The sequence below is a fragment of the Lutra lutra genome, chromosome 8 (assembly GCF_902655055.1).
Source record: "Lutra lutra chromosome 8, mLutLut1.2, whole genome shotgun sequence".
Classification (NCBI taxonomy): domain Eukaryota; kingdom Metazoa; phylum Chordata; class Mammalia; order Carnivora; family Mustelidae; genus Lutra; species Lutra lutra.
In genome coordinates, this window is record NC_062285.1 from 45,791,986 (window position 1) to 45,805,234 (window position 13,249).

Consider the following 13,249-nt stretch of genomic DNA (forward strand, 5'->3'; position numbering starts at 1 on the left):
AACTTAAGGGCATTATGCTAAGTGAAATAAGTCAGACAGAGAAAGACATATACAGTATGATCTCACTTATATGTGGAATCTTAAAACACACCCACAAAAAAAACAAAAAAACTGAGCTCATAGATCTAGAGAACAGATTGGTGGCTCATAGAGGCGGGGCATGGACAAAAGGGATGAAGGGGTCAAAAGGTACAAACTTCCAGTTATAAAATAAATAAGTCCTGGGGATGTGATGTACATCATAGTGACTATAGTTAATTATACTGCATTGTATACTTGAAGTTGCTGAAAGTAAATATTAAAAGTTCTCGTCACAGGGAAAAAAAACGTGGTTGTAACTCTGTATGGTGAAGGATGTTAACTGGGCTAACCCTGTTGTTTTCCCTGTATACCCAAATGCAGAATCATGCTACATGGCTTAAACTAATGTGACAGGTCAGTTATACCTCGTGTTTTTAAAAAAGCCAACAAAATGGATTGAATACACAAGATGATACCTGAGCTAGTAAAATGGAGGACAGAGAAAAGTGAGAAGTCCTGGGGTGCCGGGGTGGCTGAGTGGGTTAAAGCCTCTGCCTTCGGCTCAGGTCGTGATCCCAGGGTCCTAGGATGGAGCCCTGCATTGGGCTCTCTGCTCAGCAGGGAGCCTGCTTCCCTTCCTCTCTCTCTGCCTACTTGTGATCTCTATCTGTCAAATAAATAAATAAATAAAATCTTAAAAAAAGAGAAGTCCTAAGGGTGAGGAAAATGGAGTCACACTTAAAAAATAGACTGGAAATCTCAAGTGCTCTGCAAGGTAATGACTGCAGCATTCTGTGTTCTCCAAAGAGGTGTCAGTTACGGGTATGAAGGAATCAGATTTGACTGCCAGTCATCTCTTCCCATGGAATGTTTGGCAGACACACCCTTTAATTCACAAAGATTTTTAAACTATAAAGAAAAATGTCTGTTTGTGTCCAGAGGGACCAGAAGAGATGCATCAGGAAGTGCACAGAGGCATGTTGTCCTCTACATCTTGCCTGTTGAAGTTCTCCTTGGTTTTGATGGGACATGATCTTCATCATATATTTCTTATGTTGCATGTATCTTAGAAAACCATAGTGAATTGCTACGAAAGCTGTAATTTCAACAACAAAAAAAGCTCATTTTAATCTATAGGTTCCCCCTCTCTTTTTTCTTGTAATTTTTTTTCAAAGATCATAGCATTTGTCATACAGAATATATCAGTGTGTGTTTTGGTAATTGTACCCTATGGTGATTTAACATGTTCCTCTATCCTAAATTTCCTATAAACCAGCACTCAGATCTAGAAGCTTAAGGAGGGTCAAGTTCAATTATCTGAATCTCATGGATGGTGTTCTGTGCTTCTACTGCAACCCCTCAGGAGGCACAGAATGTCTAGTTGTCTGTTTTTGCAATGTTAAGACTCATCAGTGGGTTCAGGTGCCATCAGCTTGATCCAGGCATTACAGAGGTTCCCATCAGCATCTCACTTAGTTTTAACGGCCATGGAAGAACCCTAGCTTGATTCAATAGCTGTTGTAAAATGTAAACGTCCTATTTCTATCACGCCATCTGTATGGAAGTACAGTTACGCGAAAATGTCCCTCACAAGTATTTAGTGACCCTGAGGTGTTAGTTTGTATAAGGCAGGATACACATGTGGATCTTCCTCTCCTGTACTCAGTCCCTGGAAGGCTCGTAATCAGCCATCCATTACTGGTACCATCACAACAAGCCGACACTCCGGCTCCAGAGACATGCATCCTGGGAGGCGAGCTCCACACCCTACTCTTGCTTGATCTCTTACAACGTTTAGAGTGTACATCCTGTGTGATACCTGACTGCCCGGTGGCAAGAGCTAAAACACATTACATTTTGTGTGGCTCTGATGGGACTGAACTTTTTGTTTTTTTAAACAAAGGTACAATTATAACAGAAATCAAAGGGGGCAGAGGCTTTTTTTTTTTTTTTTTTTTTTAAACACAACCACAAGACCACTAGTGGTTCTGGAGCAAGGGCTCTAGAGTAGGGCTCTAGAGTAGAGTTCCCTCAAGCTCCACTTGAATGGAACTCAACTTTGAAACAACCCTTGTGGCCCATGGACAGGGTTCACTACATGTTTGTTTTGATTATAGAGAAATGTATTTCTCTAAGAATGCTCATTCCATCAAGGCCAAAGATTTGTTTTAGACTCTGTGTAGCCCCAGTGCCTGGCACATAGGAGGTACTCAACATATTCATTAAATAAAGAAAATGAATGGATTTATCTAGAACATCCTTATTCTGCATGAGTTTGGTTCAGTAAAAAAGAAATTAAAGGGAGACAGAATTCTTATTCTGACAATTCACCTAAGTCTCATTAAATAGTATACAACTGTTTTTTTAAAAAATAGGAAAATAGGGCGCCTGGGTGGCTCAGTGGGTTAAGCCTCTGCCTTCGGCTCAGGTCATGATCTCAGGGTCCTGGGATCGAGGCCCACATCGGGCTCTCTGCTCAGCAGGGAGCCTGCTTCCCTCTCTCTCTCTCTGCCTGCCTCTCCGTCTACTTGTGATCTCTCTCTGTCAAATAAATAAATAAAATCTTTAAAAAAAATAGGAAAATATATTTCCATTAGCTTATTTGTTTTTTAGAGTTTAGTCAGCTCTGTGTAGCATCTGTTCGGGTAACATTAAGTCAGTGTTACGACAACTACAATTAGTGCATTCCTTGTATGTATATAATGCTTTCTGTTTAATAAGGGCTTTTAAATATACTATGTGCAACCAGTTGAAACAGCAACCTCTGAATCTTAATATTTTGTTAGTTATGTTCAAAGTGGTATGAAACGCACATAATTGTAGCTTGTTATTTAACCAGAGAGGTGAGATTTTTCATTTATAAAACAATGACCTAAATTACCAATGTCTATGGACACTTTTTAGTCCTTAATTTACTTGACTGTTCTGTGACATTTGACACTATTTGGCCTTTTGAGAAACCTCCATCTTCGTGATAAAACACTCCCAATTATAAGAGAACAGAATTTGAAACCCAACTGAAAGCAAATGGTGTATTTTCAGAAAGTGTTGTTTGAAGTTGAAAAGAAGAATGAAGAATTTATCTTTTAAAACCAACACAAAACTTGTATCTTAGTTTTGTTCATATTTGATATAATTAAAGACCAACTCTGTAGCATTAGGTGTCAACAGTGTAGCTTAAAGAACCCTACTCAAATTCAGCAGCCATAAGTCTGTGTAGACACAATCTCATTACATCCAAACCAAAGAGCAATTTTTTAAAAAGTAACTGTAAAGTGAAATTTTAACTAACCCAAAATATAAAACTCTCAACTTAAGAAAGCAGACTACATTCAAATAAAACTAGTAGCATTTCTCTTAAAATAATTCAGGTGACACCCCTAGCTATTAGTAGCTAAGACTGAAGTGTCAGCCACCCAGAGTATCACTCAGTACCAACTACAACTGTAACACGCACTAACTCTACTTTTCTCCCAGTGGCTATAAATCTAATCAAGAGACCTCTCTAAGCTACATGATTTATTCTAAGTGCTCCATAGGCCTCTCCCCTCAGCTCTTTCACCCACTTTTCTGCCAGGTCTCAAAACTGAACTAGGTCACTAATGCTTTTCCCACCTGTCCACACTTTAAGCACTTCATGTTCTTTTTTTTTTTTTAAAGGCTCCCTGCTGAGCAGAGAGCCCGATGCGGGACTCGATCCCAGGACCCTAAGATCATGACCTGAGCCGAAGGCAGCGGCTTAACCCACTGAGCCACCCAGGCGCCCCTTCATGTTCTTTTCTAAAGGCATGTTCCATTGGGGCAGTGACCTAGCCATACAATCTTTCTACTTTTCCCATGATGCCCAACCATAATGATCTAACAAAAATAATGAACTGCATTAGACAATCATTCAGGTGATTTTAATATTTTTGCCTTATCTAGGTATCAATGGTTCCAAGGGCTTTACAGATTTTACAAAAATGGTACTAATTTCTCTTGTTACCAATCTAGCCTTATTTTTTACAATGATTGTCCTAATTTCCTTTTGTTGCAGAAATTATAGGGGAGTATTCTGTGAAGTAACTCCTTTCCCTTATCAGTTTTATTATGGAAAGGGTGGGCTGTAGTAAACAATATGGAGCAAGAATATATAGTTACAAAGAAATCTCACAGCCTTCTTGGTACCTTGTTCCTATACACTGAAGAGCTAATCTCTGCTGTCAGGTTCCTTTGGCAACAATTCCTTTGGGGTTACTCCACAAGACACAGAATGTCTTAAGTGCACCCTTGCTGATCAGTCTTGTCTACCTGTCAAAAAGTAATTTTATTTTTAAATAGCTTATTAACGAAAGTTTTCTATATGTAAGACTAAATCAGGAACTCTAACTTTGGAGCATCTGAAGCAATACTGTTTCCAGAGAATCTTCTCCAGATGTCCCATAATAACATCTGTAATCCCAATAATTGAGGATGACATTAAAACGTCATTACCATAGCCCATATTTCCTTTGGTAGGAACTTGGGAAAAGCACCCAAAATACTGCCTTATTCTTTCCCAATCAGTGGCTTTTGCTAATACAAATTACCTAAATGCTTGAAAACAGGTCTTTAACCAAAATGTTAATTGTTCAAAACAAATGTCAAAAATATCAAAGTTGTAAGTTGTACCTTTGATAAGGCAAATTCATCCTGTAGGAAACCGTCAAGTCAAAATGTTCAATAGGTAATTTTCTCTGGTCTTGCACAGGTATATAAAAGTGAAAGGCTGATAGTGTTTTTCTTAAATTGGAGATTATAGCATTAATATAACTAGAGTATTAATAGTAAGTTAGCTGGGAGCAGTATCTTCTCTTGTAATTTGGAAAAAAAGAATAACATATGGAAGGAAGTACCCTTATATCCAACAACTCAAAACTGTTCCTATTATGTGGGCAATACATAGTTCTGGGTGAAATTTACTTTTAAAACAGAGGATAAACTATGACTACTGTTAACTGTAGTTTCCTATATGCTGATGTATTTTGAAGTTCAACAAATTACCAGCAGAATTTGTAATACTTTGGTATAGAGACTAGCAACTGTTGATCCTCTATAAAATGCTACACAGTGTAGTGGGAAAATGGTGACTGCTCTTGGGTGAGGATTAGCTTTGCTATTTGAATGAAGTGTCTTTGAAAATGAAAAGTATCATACTGCAATTAGAATTTTATTATTAGTTTCTCCATAAATCAAGATTTGACACAGCACCTTGGCACTTAATAAAGTCCTGGATTTACACTGTTCTTGGAGATCAAGAAAATCAAGCTCAATGAACCAACATTCAAGTATTTTCTGCATTTTAAGATTCAACATAAGGTTCTTTACTGTCCTTCCCAGTAGGGCAGCTCCATCCAGATGAGATCAGATTAAGGTTATCTCTCAAAGCTAAACCAAAACCAAATCAAGGCACACTTATTGGATCACTTTTAAATTACAGAGGTATCAAACTCCTATTGAAGGGGAAAGGATGCAGTTGGTCTGTGAAAAATTTTTTTCTCCTTATACGACTTTTTTTTCTTCAAGAATTGTTTTCCCATTTAAGCATCAAAAATTAAACCCCAAGTTTTGTGATCACATTGTATTCAAAGCTGATTCTGAAAAATCAAAACCAGTATTTTTAAGGAAACTACTAACATTTACCACTGATTCAGCTCAGTGAAATTTAAAATTTTAAAAATTATCTTCTTTTCCACCCAACTTAAGGTATTTAAAATATCAAAAAAATCACTAGTTATCCCAAACTACATTTTCTTTATATATACTGTGCTTCCTATTTGGAGTAGTTGTACTTCACACGAAATGGGCATTATTAAATTTTAAACCCAAAGTATCCAGAAACCATCCTTTTAATTCTTACCGAGATCCCTTCCTCTCATAGTAAAATCCAATGACATAAACTAAGAAGTCTAAGAATCAAAAAACCAAAGAAAAGCCATCTAAACAAAATCCCACACCAGCAAAATTGTAGCTCCATTGTTAAACGAAAAGGGAAAGGAAAAACAACAAAAAAAAAAACCACAGCACACTGCAGAAAAAATTTATTTGTCTCACACGTTAAAAAAAAATCTTAATAGTACACTTAACTATAAATTCAATCTTCTCATTCAAAGAGTTGCAAAGTTTAAAGAGAAACTTTTAATTGCTTTAGGTTTACATTTTTAATACTCTTAAATTTACTGAGGGAACAGATCAAAAACACCGGATTCAAAATGTTAAGGCGTAAACTTTGTAATTAACGGGTCTACTATTCTGCTCCCCATGCCAGTTCTGCCCAAGAGGGCAGCTCACTCCACTCCGACCTTCAGCTAAAGAATGAAGTAAAATAGGTAAACAGTCCCTCGCGCACCGATCGCTACGACAAGCGTTAAAAAACAAACGAGGGTGGAAAAGTTATGTTAACATCTTACACAATTTCACTCCTTCCTCGGAGTCAAGAGCGAACCCAAGGCTGAGCTCTTTCCCTGCTCTAAAAAACGCGCCCGCCCGTCCGCCCCTCTCCCCGAAATCGCTTCCTCCCTCCAGGAACACGCTGAACTAACGGTTTCCGCGGCGGCCACGCGCCGGGGCTCCGCGGGCGATCCCCGCGCCCCGGAAAACAAAGGGGATTCCCAGCCATTGTCCTCCGCGGCGCTGAGCATCACCAGCACTAGCAAGGCAGTAGCTTGCGCAGTTATCTCCACAGCGGGCAATGTCACAACCCGACCAACAGCACAAACTACTACCTCAGCCAGGGCCATGGTGTCGGGGAGGCAGCGGACCAAGCCGAGGGCGAGCGAGGCGGCCGCAGCTCTCCTCCGTCCTTCCTCCGCCGCGACGTCGGGCCGGCGCCCCGGCCCTTCCCCGCCGCGCCCGAAGACCCCGCCCAGCGCCGCGCCACCCGGCCGCGGCCGGCGCGCCCCGAGAGCGCCGGCGACCGGAGGCAGAGGCGGTGCCGGTGCCCGGGCCGCCTCAGCGGGGCCGGCCGCTCTGCTGAAAGAAGAGGTGAGGAGGGGTCCTGGCAGAGGCAGCCGCTTCCTCCGCTGTTCCGAGGGGAGCGCGTCCCCTGGGCCACTCGAAAGCAGGAAATGGGCGGCAAAAGCGCAGCCAGACGCCGGCGCAATCAGGACGCTCCCTGAGGCAGCGAGTCGCGCTCCCACTACCCGCCCGACGCCCGCCAGGAGCTCCGGACCGTCCCCGCCACGCTCCCACCACGTCTCCGGGGGCGCCGCCCGCGGCCCTCCCCGCCCCGAGCCCGCGGTGGGGGCTGGGCGGAGGCCGGACCCCCGCCGCCGCTGCCGCCGCCACGCGTCCTGCACCCGGCTCCGGGCAGGCTCTCCGTTCGCGCGAACGCCCCGGGCGCTTCCCGCATAGGAGGACACCCGCTCCGGCAAGCCCGATAAGAAACCAAGTCACAGCCCGGAAGTCCCGAAGCCACCAGTTCCCCAGCACCCTTCGGGGAAATCCCGTACACCTCTGCAGGAGGCGAAAATAAAACAAAAGCCCCGTAAAACTGAAACCGAGCCGGTCGGCGGGTCGTGTGGCAGCGGCGGCAGGTCTGCGCGCGCGAGGACACACGGCCGGTCTCGCGCTTCGCTGCTCCTGTGCGTCCGAACGAACCATAGAGATCACTTAAGGAGGCTCGCGCGCTACTCCTCACCACGTGACCGCCCCTGCCAGGCCGCCCCCCGCGCCGCCATCTTACATCCGGGAGAGAGGCGGTGTCCCGTTTCCCCGCCTTGGCAAGTTTCGACGTGTCACTAGAAATCAGCCCCCAAAAGGGGGACCCCAAGTCCACGTCACCGAAGTGCTGAGGCCAAGAGCTGTGCCCCCCCCATAAGTTTAACGGGGCAAACTTGAGCCCTTAGCTTCCCCCAGTTTTTGCCCGCAAAGAAAATGGCGGCACTTACCGCCGTCTAAGTGGACACGTTGTACCCTGGCGGGGGTTCAAAGTTTCCGGCACCTCCTTTCCCATCCCGCAAGGACACGGCCATTTGCGCTCCACCCTGCGGGTACCAACTGTGCTGCATTTCGGAGAAAACCGGCGGGAAAGCTGCTGCTGCTCGCTTTAATGCGCAGGCTCCTGGGACTTCTGGGTGGGTTTTTGTGTGTGTTTTAAAGGCCAAGTTTTGGAGAGGGCCTCCTACCGTAAGTCTTATTTGCTGTTGGTCCAGGCAAGATACTTTCTGCTCACATACAGAGCTTTCTTTAAGTTAGCAAATCATCTTAAAGATGAAGTAAGCAGAGTTTGTCCGATGTAATACAGAACGTCCAGTTTAACTGGAACTTCAGGTAAACGAATAATTTTTAGTTTGTACTTAAAAATTACTTGGAATTCAAATTCAGCAGGACGTCCTATATTTTTATCTGTTAAATCTGGTATTCCTGTTAGTCATCAATCTTCTGCAAATACAGACTACATATAGCAAAAGTAAGGAATATTGGAATTGAAGACTGTTTAGTCGTGGTACCGACTTCTGCACAGAGTTTGATCCTTTAATGCTGGCAACAGGTTCTAAAATACGGTAACAGCGCATAAGGGACATTCGTGTATAATTTCTTTTTGAAAGAGTAAGAAACCCCCCCCCTTAAAACCACAGTGTAATTTTGAATCAAAGATCCTCACCACCAAGAGTCTCATTGCAAAGTAAAGATTACATAACACTCCTTTCGTTTCTGTTATCTATATACTATTAGCGGTGGGACAGAATTTCACTAACAAGTTTTCAAATTACTACAAACCCTGCCTGACATAATTCAAAATAAATAACATTTGTGTATAATACGCAAATTGAGAAAGTAGAATATGCTTAACTATCCGCTAACAGATCTCAATGTTACACTTATTGTAAGCATTTTAAAGCAACTACTAAAGGTAGCTTGCCTGGGATGTCACTGTGAAATATTTCCAGTTAATAAAATTTCTACATTTTCTGTGTGCATTTCTGTATTTTTAATGTATTTTTGTGTGTAAATAGAACACACTTGCAATTAAGTGCTTTACTTGACAAAAGCAGAAATTTGACTACGCATCATACTGATGCTTACCACAAAGTCTGCAGAAACTTTACTAATAGTTTCACTATGATTTGTACCACCTGTTCTGATAAACAATGATTGGGCTGCCATGGCATCACCCTCCACTTTTCATTCAGTGCACAAGTGGACCCCATTATTCTGCATTCATAGCAAATGTCATCTGTCATAATAGCACAGATTTTCAAATTCAAATTTTCAGTTGTTTGGTCTACAGTATACATTAGAGCAATGAAGTTTCCAACTAAATTTAGTCACTATACTACTTCAACTGCACCCAATTCCTTTCCACAATTAAAGTTTTTGACAGTGCTGACACCAACATATTCCTCATCCAGACATGGCGTGTTCTTATCAACAGTCTTCGCTCCAGCCATGATACACAGAATCTTATGCTTTCTCAGAGAGACTGCCCTCAGCTTATTAATCCATCATGACCACACAGCAGGAAAATTGCAAGTTTCTACCTTAGCTTTCCCTGGTCTATATTCCTTAGACTCTCTCCTGCTTATAACTACAAGTTTATCTTCCTTAGTTTCATAATTTACTCCCCAAAATAATCACTCCAAAATCCTGCCATCCGAAATCTAGTCCACTTAGCTCTCAAAAGAATTTCATCAATGGGCTTCAGTCACTTATAGTCAACCTTGTTTCACACAACACACAGAAATGTACCTCATTATTTCACAGTACGCCTTGCTTACATTATTGGTTTTTACCTGAAATACCCTCCAAGATCTTTTGGCCCCAGGCAAAAATCTACCTACCCATCAAGGACCATTGAAAATCCTATCTCTACCATCAGGCCATTTCATTTTTTTTAAATTGATCTTCCTTCTGAATATTAGCAAGAATACCCTAAGCCACGTAAGACTAGGCCAAGTTTCCCTACTCTGTCATTCCATAGATCCCTGTACTTGTCTTTCACAATACTTTGCATACTCGTTAAAGATCTGTATTTCCTTCAAAACTAAATTCCATGAGGACAGAGACTAACTGAATGGCTAACAAATAATGGAAACTGCCAAGGACACGAGTATTCTGTATACAGTCTTGTATTATTTTATGTATGTGGTTTCCTCAAGTAGCTATAAGCACCCAAGAGCTTCCAGTGACTGTGCATATAAAAAGGACAGTTATGAGCACACTGTAGTTCTTAATACACAGTGGTTGTCCAGTAAAAGGCAAAAAAGTGGTCTGTGAGAAGGCATAGGTTTTCTGCTCACATCTTGGATGATGTGTATCAAATGCGTATTTTATTTATGTAACATCAACCTAGGTGCCAGAGACAGTGCTTTACAACACTCCTTTTTAAATCCTAATAAACAACTCTTACGAGTTAAACACTACTATTATATCCAATTTACAGATGAGAAAACCAGAACAGATTAATTAACTTGCCGGAGGTCACACACAGCTGGGATTTGAATTTAGGAAATCTGACCCCACACTCTGGGCTCTCCATCACTATGCTACTGCTTATAATATAACCTCTTATAACAAACTAGAAATCAGTAAGATGTTACAAACTGTCCTGAACCAATAATAAAAAAAAAAACACAACGCAGCTCTGGAGGTCACAGCCATTAGACAAATCTTGTTTCATAGTATTTGAAGTTCTTTGTTATGTCGCAATGCCTACTCATAGAAATAATTGTCCAAAACATATTTTAGATTTATTTTAGTAAGGCTTGAATTTTAATGGAGAAAAATTTTTTTAAAATGTGAAACTAGCACATTGTAGTGGGAAAAAAAAACTGTTTTTGAAGCTAGACATGCTAATGCACAGAATAACGGTGTGACTCTAGGCAAGTCACTTCAGCCTTTAAACACTGATATCTCCTCTGTAAACTGAGTATAATATACAAAACCTTCTTTGTAGGACTGCTGTGAGGGTTAAAAGGAATAATATAGGTAGAGCCCTGGCTGACGCATACTAGGTACTCTACAAATGATGTTTAAAAAGAGAAATTAGAAAATTTTTTATAACTACACCTGTTTGCTTTATAGCAAATTTTTTTAAAAGGAGGGAAAGCGAAGGAAAGAAAGGATGGGGGAGAAAAAGGAAGAAAAATACATAGTCAAAGTTCTTAAGATAGAATAATAAAAATACCATGTAGGTATTTTTCAGTATACAATATATTTATTACACAACAGAGGTTCTCAAAAAAGAAATTTTAAACTATTATTTAAAATTTAAACTATTGTTCTTTGAGAACTAGAGGGTGGTCTGACATTGCTATAGACAAGCCATCTCATCAGGTCTCACTAAATTAAAAATAAATAGGAATGCTTATAAAACAAAATAAATTATTAAAAGGGCCTAATCTACATGAGGATTGTTTACTTACCTAGAATTTTTACAAAGTTCTAAATCTACTTTCTTTCCAAACACCTGAGATACTTCATAATGTTCTTCTGATTATATATCTTTTAATTTTTATTTTACATATTAGTAGTTTCAACAAAGCTCTGAAAACACATCCCTACTCTTCCATTTTATAAAAGTTTTTCCAATTTGACCATTTTTATAAACCACCCTAAACATATTTGAATCATTACTTATGAAGTCTCTAACCAGAGCCAATTATGTGGGTGTCTTTAATGTGTTGAACCTAATGGGGATGAGAAAGCAAACACAAAGTATATTAAAGAAGAAAATGAATCATTGATCAGATCTGAAAGTAAATTGCCAAAGTAGCTATGATTTTTAAGCTACACTGAGAAAACTAGTAGTGCTGGAACATAATTAAAAACCTAGAATCGTGCTGAGTGGTAACTGTAAAGCAAATTAAAAATCTATGTAATCACAGCTATAACTATGCAGTTTTTGTGAAAAATCTATCCTAGGCCACAAAGAAAACTTGGATTTGAGGCCAAGAGACTTTCATGATTATAATATATAACTGATACATCTCAACAACATAAAAATTGTAAGAAGAAAGTGTAACAACAGTGGCATTACTTTCAAGAACTGTGTTGGGAGCTAAAAAAGAATCTCAGAAAATTAGATAAATATATCCAGTCTGACATAAACACCATATGGTAACTGCCTAAGAGACAGGAGTTGTACGTTATGTGTTAAAATTATGACACAGAGGTAGTAAAAGCTGGAAAGCAAATGCAATTTGCACAGTTGGGTCTGAAGCCTAATATTCTATTTTATTTTTCTAGATAAAAAGAATAAGATTGCAAGTTATAGCTTTGGAATTTTTCTCCCATCTAGTAAAACTTCATAGAAAGAAAGAGTTGTTATTATATTGCAACAGTTTCTCAAATAATGGCACAGTTTGGCAGATCTTCCCTGGTTGCATTCCTCATTGAATGTCAGTTTAAAATAAAATTTAATGTAACTACATTTGCAGCAACTGAAAATGGCCTCAGAATTCAAAGGTAAAAAACTATTTTTTTTCTTACCTGAGGGGCTAGATTCAAGCCTATAGCATAATTAGGAACGTTTCAACTGACCTCTGTGTCACTGTAAGCACTAAGCACAGGGATACCAAATACACTCTAGAAAGACCTGGAGATGAGTACTGTTATACTGTAGCTCTTCTCCAAAGAATATTGTTTTGCAACAGAAAATTAGAAACAGTTGAAATATATGGGCAATATGCTGCCTCAAATCCTTCTGAAAGTAGGCAGTATAAATACGTATTATTTAGATAACATAAAGCTAATAGTTCAAAGCATTTGCCTCTAAAAACAAAGAAACCCCCCCCTCCAAAAAAGACAAAATAGTATTTAAAACCTCATTTACACAGATCTTAAAAACTCTTGGAAAAGTGGTAGAAATCTCTATCCATATAACAGAAAAGACATGATTGTTCCAAGTTTGCTGAATTCATCATATTTATAGCAATCCCAGTTGTGAGCATCCTTGCTGCTGAATCCTGTGGTTTCAGAAAGACAGCAGAAGCTACAGTCATTACCTGAACTTGTTCAGCTATTTTGAAATGGCAGGGGGACTTCACCTTGGCAAAAAAGCAACAGTGGCCAAAGCAGAAGGTACAGAATCTCATTTAATAAAAAGGCAGGTGGCAGTGGTCCTACCACTAATAGCTCTGCTTCTTTTGAACAAAAGTATAGTTGAAATTAAAGGAAGAGCTGGAACAGAAGAGGCAGAAAATAAAAGAGGAATGAAAAGGAGAAAAATCTAGGAGAAAGTATAAAAAAAGAAGATGATAACATAAAC